At 45.8% G+C, this 10,430-nt stretch overlaps 1 long non-coding RNA gene across 3 annotated transcripts; it reads right to left on the bottom strand.

Moving 5' to 3' along the window:
• LOC104866463 lies at window positions 1-7,745 on the bottom strand. 3 transcript variants are annotated; one of them, XR_781458.3, is made up of 4 exons: window positions 7,546-7,745; window positions 3,852-3,953; window positions 3,042-3,097; window positions 1-2,253 (listed from the first exon to the last, which is right to left on the bottom strand). It is a non-coding gene; the product is annotated as an uncharacterized LOC104866463 (long non-coding RNA). The 3 variants fall into 3 exon arrangements; XR_781459.3 differs by having other exon boundaries at window positions 7,651-7,738; XR_004516024.1 differs by lacking the exon at window positions 7,546-7,745 and adding an exon at window positions 5,148-5,474.
• Window positions 7,746-10,430: the final 2,685 nt, after the last annotated feature.

The following is a 10,430-nucleotide window of genomic DNA, read 5'->3' as shown; positions in this document are numbered from 1 at the left end:
GCCTGTGACACATGATAAATGCCTGTCCACCCCAATACCTATTCTCACAATGGATGGTGTCCTAGTCCATTTTCTGTTGTTAACAATACCACAAACTGAGTGGTTTTTATGGAACAAAGAGGTTTGTTTGGTTCATATTCCAAAGATACAAGGTCAAGGAGCTACATTCAGTGATGACCTTTTTTGTTGGCAGAGTCCAGAGGGAGCACAGGGTATCACAGGCCACAGATAGCGGAGTGTGTGTGTGTGTGTGTCTTTTGGTCTCCATCCCTCTTCTTATGAAGCCACCAGAGTTCAATCATAGAACTCCACCCTGATGACCCTAATAACCCCCAAAAGCCCCACCTCTAAACATGTTCAGATTAGATTTCCACCACCTTTATACCTCACAATGGGGATTAAACTCCAGTGTGTTTTGGGGGGATAAACCACAGATGAGGTTGATCACCTGTGGAGACAGAGTAAGAGGCTGTCTGTAAATGTGTGACTGAATAGTCTGGCATCACTGTGAGCTTCCATCCCCCCAACTTTTTGCCCAAGATAAAGCAGCCACCCTAGGGACAGACACTAAGTGGCAGCCTTGCTTTTTATGTGCATCACCTCATTTCCCTATCTGCTTCTTGCTGAGACTATATTTTGGTATTAGGCTACATCCTAGATCACTGGCTTCCCCCAAGACTGTCTTTGTTCCAAGTCCACAACATATAGCCACAGAGCACAGCCATCCATGGCCAAGAACTTACTGGGACAGTTTGTTCAAAGAAGCAGCTAACATTGGTAGTCCCCAGAGTTCTGCCTTCTGTCCACAACACACCAAAGCTTTTCTTGTATCTGTTACACTCATGTGAATGATCTCACTCTGAGAAAGGTGTGAGCTTCAACAAAATGTTTCCTTCACACTCACCACACCCACTAGGTCCTCTCTTTCAAGATCTCTGATATTGCATAGTGAGCTAGAGCAAAAAAGTCATTCTGCCTTCTTTGAATTTTTAGGTGCTTTCTCTTACACAAATGAAAAGTTTCCTCTACAAGGGATGTGTGAGACAACGCCAGGGAGACCAGCTCACGCTGAAAGCCTGGCACATTCAGAGTGGTATGCACTCTCCATTGTGTGGGTAACTAACGTCTAATAAGGGGTGAACACTGGCTTCAGTGCTTCTCACATGGATGACACTCATGGGTCTTTTCTCCTAAATGTGTTCTGTGGTGGTGAATCAAGTGTGACATCTAAACAGAGCCCCTCCCACACATGATGCAAACAGAGGGCTTCTCTTGTGTGTATTCTTTGATGATCAACCAGGTGTGCTGTTTGACGAAAGCCTTTACGATACTCCTCACCGTTGTGCGGCTTCTCCCAGGATCCATTCTTTGAGATTGAGATAGGTGTGATGGCTGACTGAAGCTTTTCCCACATTCTCGGCATGCAAAGGGCTTTTCTCCTGTATGAATTCTCTGATGCTTGATGAGATTTGCTTTCTGATTAAATGCTTTCATGCACTCATTACATTTGTAGGGCTTCTCTTCAGTGTGTATCAACTAATGTTTAATAAGGGTTGAATTCCCATTAAAGGCTTTTCCATATGTAGTACAGCTGCAGGGTTTTTCTCCAGTGTGAATTCTCTGATGTTTCACAAACTTTGATGCCTCTTGAAATCACAAATGGCACATTCATTACACATATAGGATTTCTCTCCACTGGATTGAGTTGTGATATTCATCCACATTGGATATATCACAGATCTTCTCTTGAGGGTGAGTTTTCTGATATTGAGCAAGGTGTGAATTTTTGCTGAAAGATTTTCCACACACATGATATCTAAGGAGCTTTGATCCACCAGGACCTGTCTCCTATCCACTCAGGCCTGGCTTCCATAGAAAGCCTTGGCCATGTGTCCTTCATCTAGTGGCTCTTTATGCTGGCCTATCCCTCTGACAAGTAATAAACTTTGTACAAAGAGACATTTTTTTTCCTCTAATTTGTGGCATTCCTGGTCTTTCTACACTGGCTTTGAGGAGAGAGCAAGTCATTTGCCCAAACCTCTCTTTTGGAAAAAGAACTTCCTCCTGCCCTTTATTGTGATTTTTTCCATGAATGTTCTGTTCCTGTTTCAGTCCCATAAGCTAGCTGAGACTCAGACTCCTCTGAATTGCCTCTTAGGAAAACTTTCTGGGTTACTCTTTGTAATTCTTTGTCAAAAGATTTTTTTTCCCCCTTTGGAATTAACTGTTTGCATCCTGTCTTGACCTGAGATTCTGAAACAAAAAGAGAAAGTAAAAGCTTCCCTGTGAAAGGAAAACGAAGGTAGCACCCCCATCCCCCATCCACAGAAGTTATGTTCTAGGACCCCCATGATACCTGAAACTGAGGATAATACTGAACTCTATATAAACTATGCTTTTTCATCTCAGTTTTTCACTTAAAGGAAGTACCTCACAACTTCTCTTTGGCCCATATAAAGTGCCAGTGGTTTGGGACACTTATTAACCAAAGTAAGGGTTACTGAAATACAAGTACTGTGATACTGTGACGCTGATAACTCAAGCAGGTACTAAGGCAGGTAGTATATGCAGAGTGGATACTATGCACAGAGGTGATTCTCATTCCAGATGGGATAGTGAGGGACAGCAAGAGTGCATCACACTACTCAGAATGGTATACCAATATAATTTTTAATTATTTCTGCAATTTCCTGTTGAATGTTTTTAGACTGTGATTGACTGTGAAACTGTGGAAAGTGAAGCCACAGATGGTACGGCTAGCAGAGTCATTTTTAAGACTGAGCCAAAGCAAATTTCTGTGCATGTTATATGTCTCAGCCTGAGAAAAGTTTTATGCTCCTTTTTGTTAATGACTTTATTCATTTTCTCTGTCCTGAAGTGAGTTGTATGTGTATCCATCTCTCTGCCTGGCCTGTGAGATACTGAGGCACAGGCTTTATTACATTTGTCTTTGCAGCATCTGGATGGCCCTGGGCACAAAACAGGTAAGCAGGTACTAACAACTGAAGAAACAGAGACTCATTTTAATAGTGTTCTCTTACCAAATGCTCTTGGTGCTCAGGTTTGGGTGAGGAATAAAGTCCCTGCCCCAAGTCGTCTAAGAAGAAGACCAAAAATAGGATATCAAAGTCAGGATAAATAATTCCTCTCCAAGTTAACATGTTCTTGAAGACAAAGGCTTGGTTTTGCTTACTTTCAAGACCAGCAGCTAGAAGAATGCCTGCATGCAGGTGGCACTCAATATGTGCTTATTGTATAAAACAGGGACAGGATGGAGGGCATGTTCTAAAAATATACATACTGGCAAAATTCTGTTTATACTTAGAAACTTAAGTTCTAATCAGTTCACCAGGTGGACACTTGGTCACGAAGAAAATGACCATCCCATCCTACCCAAATTGGAGCACAGGGTGTGTTACAATGGACCTGCACTTAGAGGGATGGGGGCAGGAAGGGAGTCAGTAAAGGACAGTTGGGATCACCCTGATCTCCATGCCATATGCCTCACAGCTCATGCATAAATTACATCACAGCCTCCCCTCAGGAAACCACTTCACTCAGCTGGATAGAAAGGCCCCCAAAAGGCATGAGGTCTCCCTCGCCTCCAGCTGGGGGATGATGTTGGATCTGGACACTGAAGAACCTCTTTATAGAGAACGGAATGGTCAGTTGAGTTCAATCAGAACTTCCCCTGAGCAGGAGCTACAGAGGATGAGAGAAGAAGGGGCTCTAGAGTAGGTTCAGAGGGGAAACAGCAAGAAGAGTCCACTGGATACCCCTTCCTGGGACTAAGATGCACCATAATGGACTAGAGACCAACCAGTCATGGGAGGCAATCACCTGAAACTTACCATCTGGCGATCACCCAGGTTTCTCAGTGTAAGGGTCAAGGGAACTGGACATCTCTGGAGACCCCTGCAGTAGGTCCCAGCTTCCTGTGAGCCTCCACAGCACTGGAAAATTGTTAAAGAATAGACAGAATGAGGCTTATAGAGAAGCTGAGTCTTGGGTCCTGGTCAGTGCTGCTGATGGCAGCAAAGACAAAAGCCCTCAGGCACATTCAGTATTTATTGAATACAATCATTAGAAGGAATAGGGAGCTGGGGAGCTTTGAAGTCATCTAGTGAATTACTGCCAACACCTGGCATGATGGCACCAGGCAGGGCTGTTAGGGAGTAGGCACTGCTTATCTTGATAGGATAGAAGAAACTGGTACTGGGACCAGGCACAATTAGCAAGCAACAAGGTCAGTCAGAAGCATAGTTCAGGGGAAAGGATTTTGATTGGGGTCATGCTGACCTCAACTGCATGTAATGCAGCAGGGCCCTGCCATGTCACAGACCAGGACTTAGGCCTCAGTGATAGCCATTAGCAAAGGAGCAATACTAGTCCAGCTTTGTTAGCTGACATGCCCATTTGAGTCGTGCAGGGCTTCAATCTGAGTCCTGATATAAAACAGTATAGTCAAATTAGGGAAGGCAAGAAGCTTGTCCACTCTTAACCCCCCTAATGGGCAGGGATGTCTCCTACACCTCAGGGTATGGTAGTTCTCCAGCATCACATCCAGGTACAGTGCTCTCTGCTGAGAACCCAGGTGCTGTGCCTCCTCCCAAGTGAAGTACATGGCCACATCCTCAAAAGTCGTATGTCTTGGAACCACAGGCCTTGCTGCCCAGAAGACTCACTCCCACCTGAGGGGCAGGTGCCCCTTGTATTGAAGTCTCCCATTCCTCCCTACAGATTCTGGGGAAAGGAGGTTAGGGGTGGCCCTCGAACCCAGAGTTTCCCTTGGGATCCTGTACACTGCTCAGCCTGGTGGGAGGGGACACCTAACAAAGCAGGCCTGGATCAGGAAGGTGAGACCATTCTGATCCTTAAGGGTGTACTAGGGAGGGGCTCCAGATGGCAGGTGTTCCTGATGGCCAATTCAATGGGGCTTGGCCACCATATCTAGTACAGAGCTACAAAGGACAGCACCAGAGCAAATGAGAGCTGCCTGCTCACCAGGTTTGGCCCTGACTACAGTGGCCCAGACCTCATATTGTTTGAGAGCCAGGTGTTATATAAAGAGGGCTCCCCTCTTATTTCCTTCACCATGAGCCTTGTACTACCAGAGAGTCATGAAATTCAATTTGAAGGACACCCACCTCTTTGCTTGATTTTTGAAGATATGGCATCACCACCACTCCCTCCTAGCAACACTCTCAGCTTTGTCCACTCCTTGTGCTGTTGACTGGCATCCCCTCCCCTTCCTTCTTAGGCCAAGATCCTCCCTGACTAGCTTACCCTCCTCCCTAAGGCCCCTCCAATCAGTGCCTTGAGAAGGGGGCAAGCAAAATAGACTACTGAGTCACATCAAGGGATTCCATAACAATTACATGTGTCCTGAGCAAGTCATCTCACCTCTCTGAGCCTGTTTTCCTGCCCGGCACATGAAAACTGATTAAGTACCTATGGCATTTTTTTTTTTTTTTTTTTTTTTTTTTGGTACCGGGGATTGAACTCAGGTCCCTGCACTTGTGAGGCAGGTGGTGGAACCACTGAGCTAAATCCCCAGCCCCATACCTATGGCTTTAAGTTAGAGCCTGAAAGAAATGCACTTGGTGACAGCATTTGCTACAGGCAAACAGTTGTCTCTGAGAAGCATCTGGCTGATGGCAACATGTCTGTCACCCCACCTTGTAGTCCTACCTACTGACAGCTCTATTCTCTGCTTCCCACACAGGCTGGCCCTCATCCTATACCCTTCTCTGGCCACAACTTTGGACCAACACACTCCCCTTTCTGACTGAGGTTTGGAATTTTTGTTTCCTTTCCCTATCTCCTAGATAGCTCCTGTCATCCTTCAGATCTCATTTGGCAATTCCTTATCCTTTGGCAGAGTTGAGGGGAGCCATGAGCTGTCACAGGAACTGGTCATCAAAGAGCCATGGACAGAGACCCAGAGATCAGCTGAGAGCAGAGGGCAGTGAAGACTGCATGGAGAAAACACAGGAAGGCACCATTAAGGCAGCTGAACCTTCTCCTGTAGGGGCAAGGCAAGCAGGGGGCCAGGCTGGGACAGGGAGATCAAAGAAGGGCAGAAGAGGTGCTTGGGTGGTTTCATAGGAAGGGACTGAGTCTGGCTGCAAAGCCAGATAGGAGGAACCAGCTCTGGGGGACAGTACCATCTGTGATGGCTAAGGCAGTTGGGAGAGGGGGGTTCCAAGGGGCATCTGAGGCCTGACATCCTACATTCTTCCCCTATCCATTTGTACCTGCCTGGCCTGTGGATCTCCTGGCCTCAGTCTCCACAACCAGTACCTCTCTGATCATCCTACTGGCTGGGTGCTGATTTTTCACTTCTCCTTCCTCTCCCTTTTCTTCTTCTTCCTCTTCCTCTACCCTGCCTTTGTGACTTAACCGTGCAGCCCTCAGGATCCACCCTAGGCCACCTTCACCCTATAGCTGCCCTCTCCACACTTGAAATTGGCTTCCAGGCCTGCTCAGGTCCAGCTCCATCTTGATGTATCACAGCTTACTTGGAGATAGTGTGGTCTTGCTCCCTACCCTTCCCCTGCAGGCTCCCACATGGGTAAAACTTTTTTTTTTTTCTGATTTTAAAATGTCTTAATGTAGCTAGGTATGATGGTGCATGTCTGTAATCTGCAACAGGATCATAAATTCAAACCCAGCCTGGGAAACAGTGATGTAGGGAGATTCTGGCTCAAAATAAAAATAAAAGGGCTGGGCATATAGTTCTGTTAGAAGGCCCTGGGTTCAATCCCCAGTACTGTAAACATAAAAAAATGAATACTGAGGAATGAATGCTGAGGAAAAATAGAAAAGAGTGCTCAGGCTGTCTTCAGAGACAGCTGGAGCCAAAACAAGTGGGGACAGTGGCCAAGGTGCTGCTTTCCATCCACATCTCCACCTCGAGGTGTTATTTTGCCTGGAGGGTCCTTCCTGGATTAAAGCAGGGCTCTGCTCCTGTGTCACTCTTACAGCCTGCCCCTGCCCTCATCCACAATGAGATCCTGGTGGGGAGTGGGACAGAGATCTGGGGACAAGACATTGCCTGCTGGATACTAAATGTCAAGCAAAGGCAGAAGGGACGTACAGATGGAAGGAATAAATGAAGAAATGATTTTTCTCTTTTTCTCTTAGTATTGGGATATATCCCAGGAAAGCTCCGTAGTGACTGGCACTGCTGAACTTTCTGGAACTGAAAACTAGGAAAGGGAGGGAATATGATGAGGTTAATAATGGGGTCTCGTCCCTTTCGGAACCTTCACAGCCTAAAATCCACCGAACATACTCCCTCCTGCCTTCGACCTCGCCCCCTACACCCTCCCTAGACCCCGCCCGGTGACACGCCCACACCATGCACAGAACCCGTTCTGTGACCACGCCCCACATTCTGCGCGACCCAGCCCCGTGACCACGCCCAACTCCCTCCACAAACCCCGCCCAATGACCCAGCACCTTGCCATCCACAGACCCCTCCCCCACAGCCTCTTTAGACCCTGCGGGCGACCACCATTCACACCAATCACAGATCCTTACCCCTGACCACAAGCCATGTCCTCCTCAGGCCCTACCTCGTGACCTCATTCCAACTTCCCCCAGCCCTCCCCATGATCCCCTCTTCCACTGCGTGTGGACCCCTACCCTACGGCGCCCGCGGGAAATCTTGGCAGCCCCTCTTGCCGCACCGGGCAGCCGGACACAAGCCGGAAGTGAGGCCCGCCCAGCCGCTCTAGGACAGGGAAGACCGAGCTCTCAGTGGTTTCCAATCCCCGCTGTCTCGGAAGGAGTATGAGCAAATCCCAGAGAGTGGAGCCCAGGCTGTCCTTTCCCTTTCATGGTTCTACTTCTTAGAATGTCTGAATATGACCTAGGAGACCTTTAGGGGTTACGACTTTGAGACTGGTGCTGCCGGGCATCTATCGGCCTTCATAGGTCTGTGGAGGGACCTATGGATAGCCCATTACTGCCATTGTTTATTTACTGGTGTAAATACTGGAGTACAGATACTACTCCTGTGTTTTGGCATGTAAATCATCCTGGAAGAAAAGCATGCAGTTCCTCCAGGAAGAATTTTTACTCCTTTCTGTCTTAGTGAAGCTCTTCTTCCTTGATGAAATCATGTCCCCAGGCCGGGTACACTGAGGAAAGTGCCCTCTGTGGGGAGGAGGGGACACTGTGATATATAGCATGACTGTGACATTAACATATGAGTGTGTGTTTGTGTGCGTGGGGGTGGGGGATTGAACCCAGTGCCTTTACACTGAGCTACATCCTGAGCTATTTTTGTTTTGAAATAAAGTGTTACTAATAATATTGTAGACAGCTAAATTAATTAGATATGTTGTAGGCAGTTAGAGGGAGTCGATACATTGACAATTGAGGACCATCTACTCAAAGCCAAAACTCAAAACGTAAAAGTCACTCATATACTTCCCCTAGATAAATAGCAGTGATTGATATTCTAAATAGACATCAATCACCTTAAATGTGCACCAAAATCTCCCTAGCCCATTTCCTTTCTGGAAACTCTTCGTTCATTCTTTGTACCCTGCTGCTTGACTTGTTTCCCCATTTAATCAATACTATCTGGGTGACTGTACTTGTAATTTTGGGAGGGCAGGTACCAGAGATCGAACTCCAGTCCTTGTGCTTGCAAGGCAGGCGGCAGAACCACTGAGCTAAAACCCCAGCCTGTACTTGTAATCTTATTGGTTGATCATGGTTTTGTCTCACTTCATGTCCACCTTATGATTTTCCATTGGCTCTTATTAGTTGACTATAGTTTTGTCCCATTTTTGTACCCATCTCAACTCATGGCTTTGCTCCATTAAAAAACCCCTGAGGACCAGGGTTCTGGGCAACGTTCTGAGTGTCCCTTCCTGTCCCTCTCAGGCAGGAGCTGTCTCTTCCTCAGTAAATACCAACTCTTAACCTCTGTTGTTTCTAGAATTCTTCGATTTTAGAGAATAGAAATATGGGTTTCAAAAAAAAGAGAAAAGAAACGAAACATGTGTTTCAGATATCTAGTAGGTTGGGGGTGATAATATTTCCTTCTTTGGATTATTTACATTATTTGGATGATGCCCTATATCCCTAAGTTGCAGCAAAATTGGCCAGGCTGCGCTCAAACTTGCCATGCCCCTGTCTCAGCCTCCCAGTGTGCTGTGATTATAAGTGGATCCCACCATGACTAAGTATGACATTAAACTTTGATGGGGTGTGATTAGGGGGGAAAAACACCCAAAAGATCCCCTTAGGATGGCCATATCAAAAGCAAGACTGAGAGGGCCAGGGATTTGGCTCAGTGGTTCTGCGGCCTGCCTGGCAAGCACAAGGGCCTGAGTTTGATTCCAGGTACCAAAAAAAAAAAAAAAAAAAAAAAAAAAAAAAAGCAAGTCTGAGAAACACTGATCTCAGATGCAACATGAACAAATAACTGAGAATTACCAATTGCTTGAGGAAACTGATGAGAGCGAAAAAAAAAGCAAAAGATAAGTAAATAGCAAAGCTGATCCTGAGGAAGGGCCACTTTTCCTTCTGCAGTTAGACTCCAACAATTAGAAAGACAAAGGTCAAGAAAGAGAAAAACTAGACCTGGGAAGATGCCAGGTAACACATTTAACATAAAAATGTAACAGGAAGACCCAACAAAAAAAAACAGGGATGTATCCTGAAACATAAAAAACCAGGGTAAACAGCTCCCTCTCTCACCTGATAAAATACAAAGGAGACAAGAGACAGCCACCTAAGGACTCATTTAATATATATAAAAGACACATACACCTATACATATATACTTATATGTATATTCTCTTGTTGGTATCACTATACCACTGCATGAGATACACACATTCCCTTTTACTTCATTTCTAACTCTAAACTGTCCTTCTCTATGAATATACCCCTCCCCACACTTATCCATTAAAAGGGCAGGAAGAAATCAAATGGCCAAAAAATGCAAAGGTACCCAGGCTACCAGATGCCCAATGTAGGTCAAGGACACCAGTCTTAATAAAAAAAGGAGCTGAGAAAAACCCACAGGTATTCACTTTCTAATGCCTCCTACTTTTCCAGAGCAACTCTCTTCTCTTTTTCCACCTTTTCCAAATAAACTATCTTCCTTTCTTTTAAACTCTGTCTCTTTATAGATGCAGATGAAAACAACACTGAGGTTCTACCTCACCCCACAAAGAATGGCTGCTATCAAGAAATCACACAATAACAAATATTGGTGGGGTTGTGGGGAGAAAGGAACCCTTCTTCATTGTTGGTAGGAGTGCAGACTGGTGTAACCACTATGGAAATCAATATAGAGATACCTCAAAGAGCTGGGACTAGAGGTTCCATTTGACCCAGCCATCACTGCTGGGTATTGCCCATTTGCCCATCAGTTGGAAACTGGATAAAGATGTGGTTTTTCT

This window comes from Fukomys damarensis, unplaced genomic scaffold (assembly GCF_012274545.1).
Source record: "Fukomys damarensis isolate Sample0158 unplaced genomic scaffold, DMR_v1.0_HiC HiC_scaffold_5, whole genome shotgun sequence".
NCBI classification, from domain to species: domain Eukaryota; kingdom Metazoa; phylum Chordata; class Mammalia; order Rodentia; family Bathyergidae; genus Fukomys; species Fukomys damarensis.
Note: the sequence above shows the minus strand (reverse complement) of the source record. Positions and strands in the feature narration are given on the sequence as shown.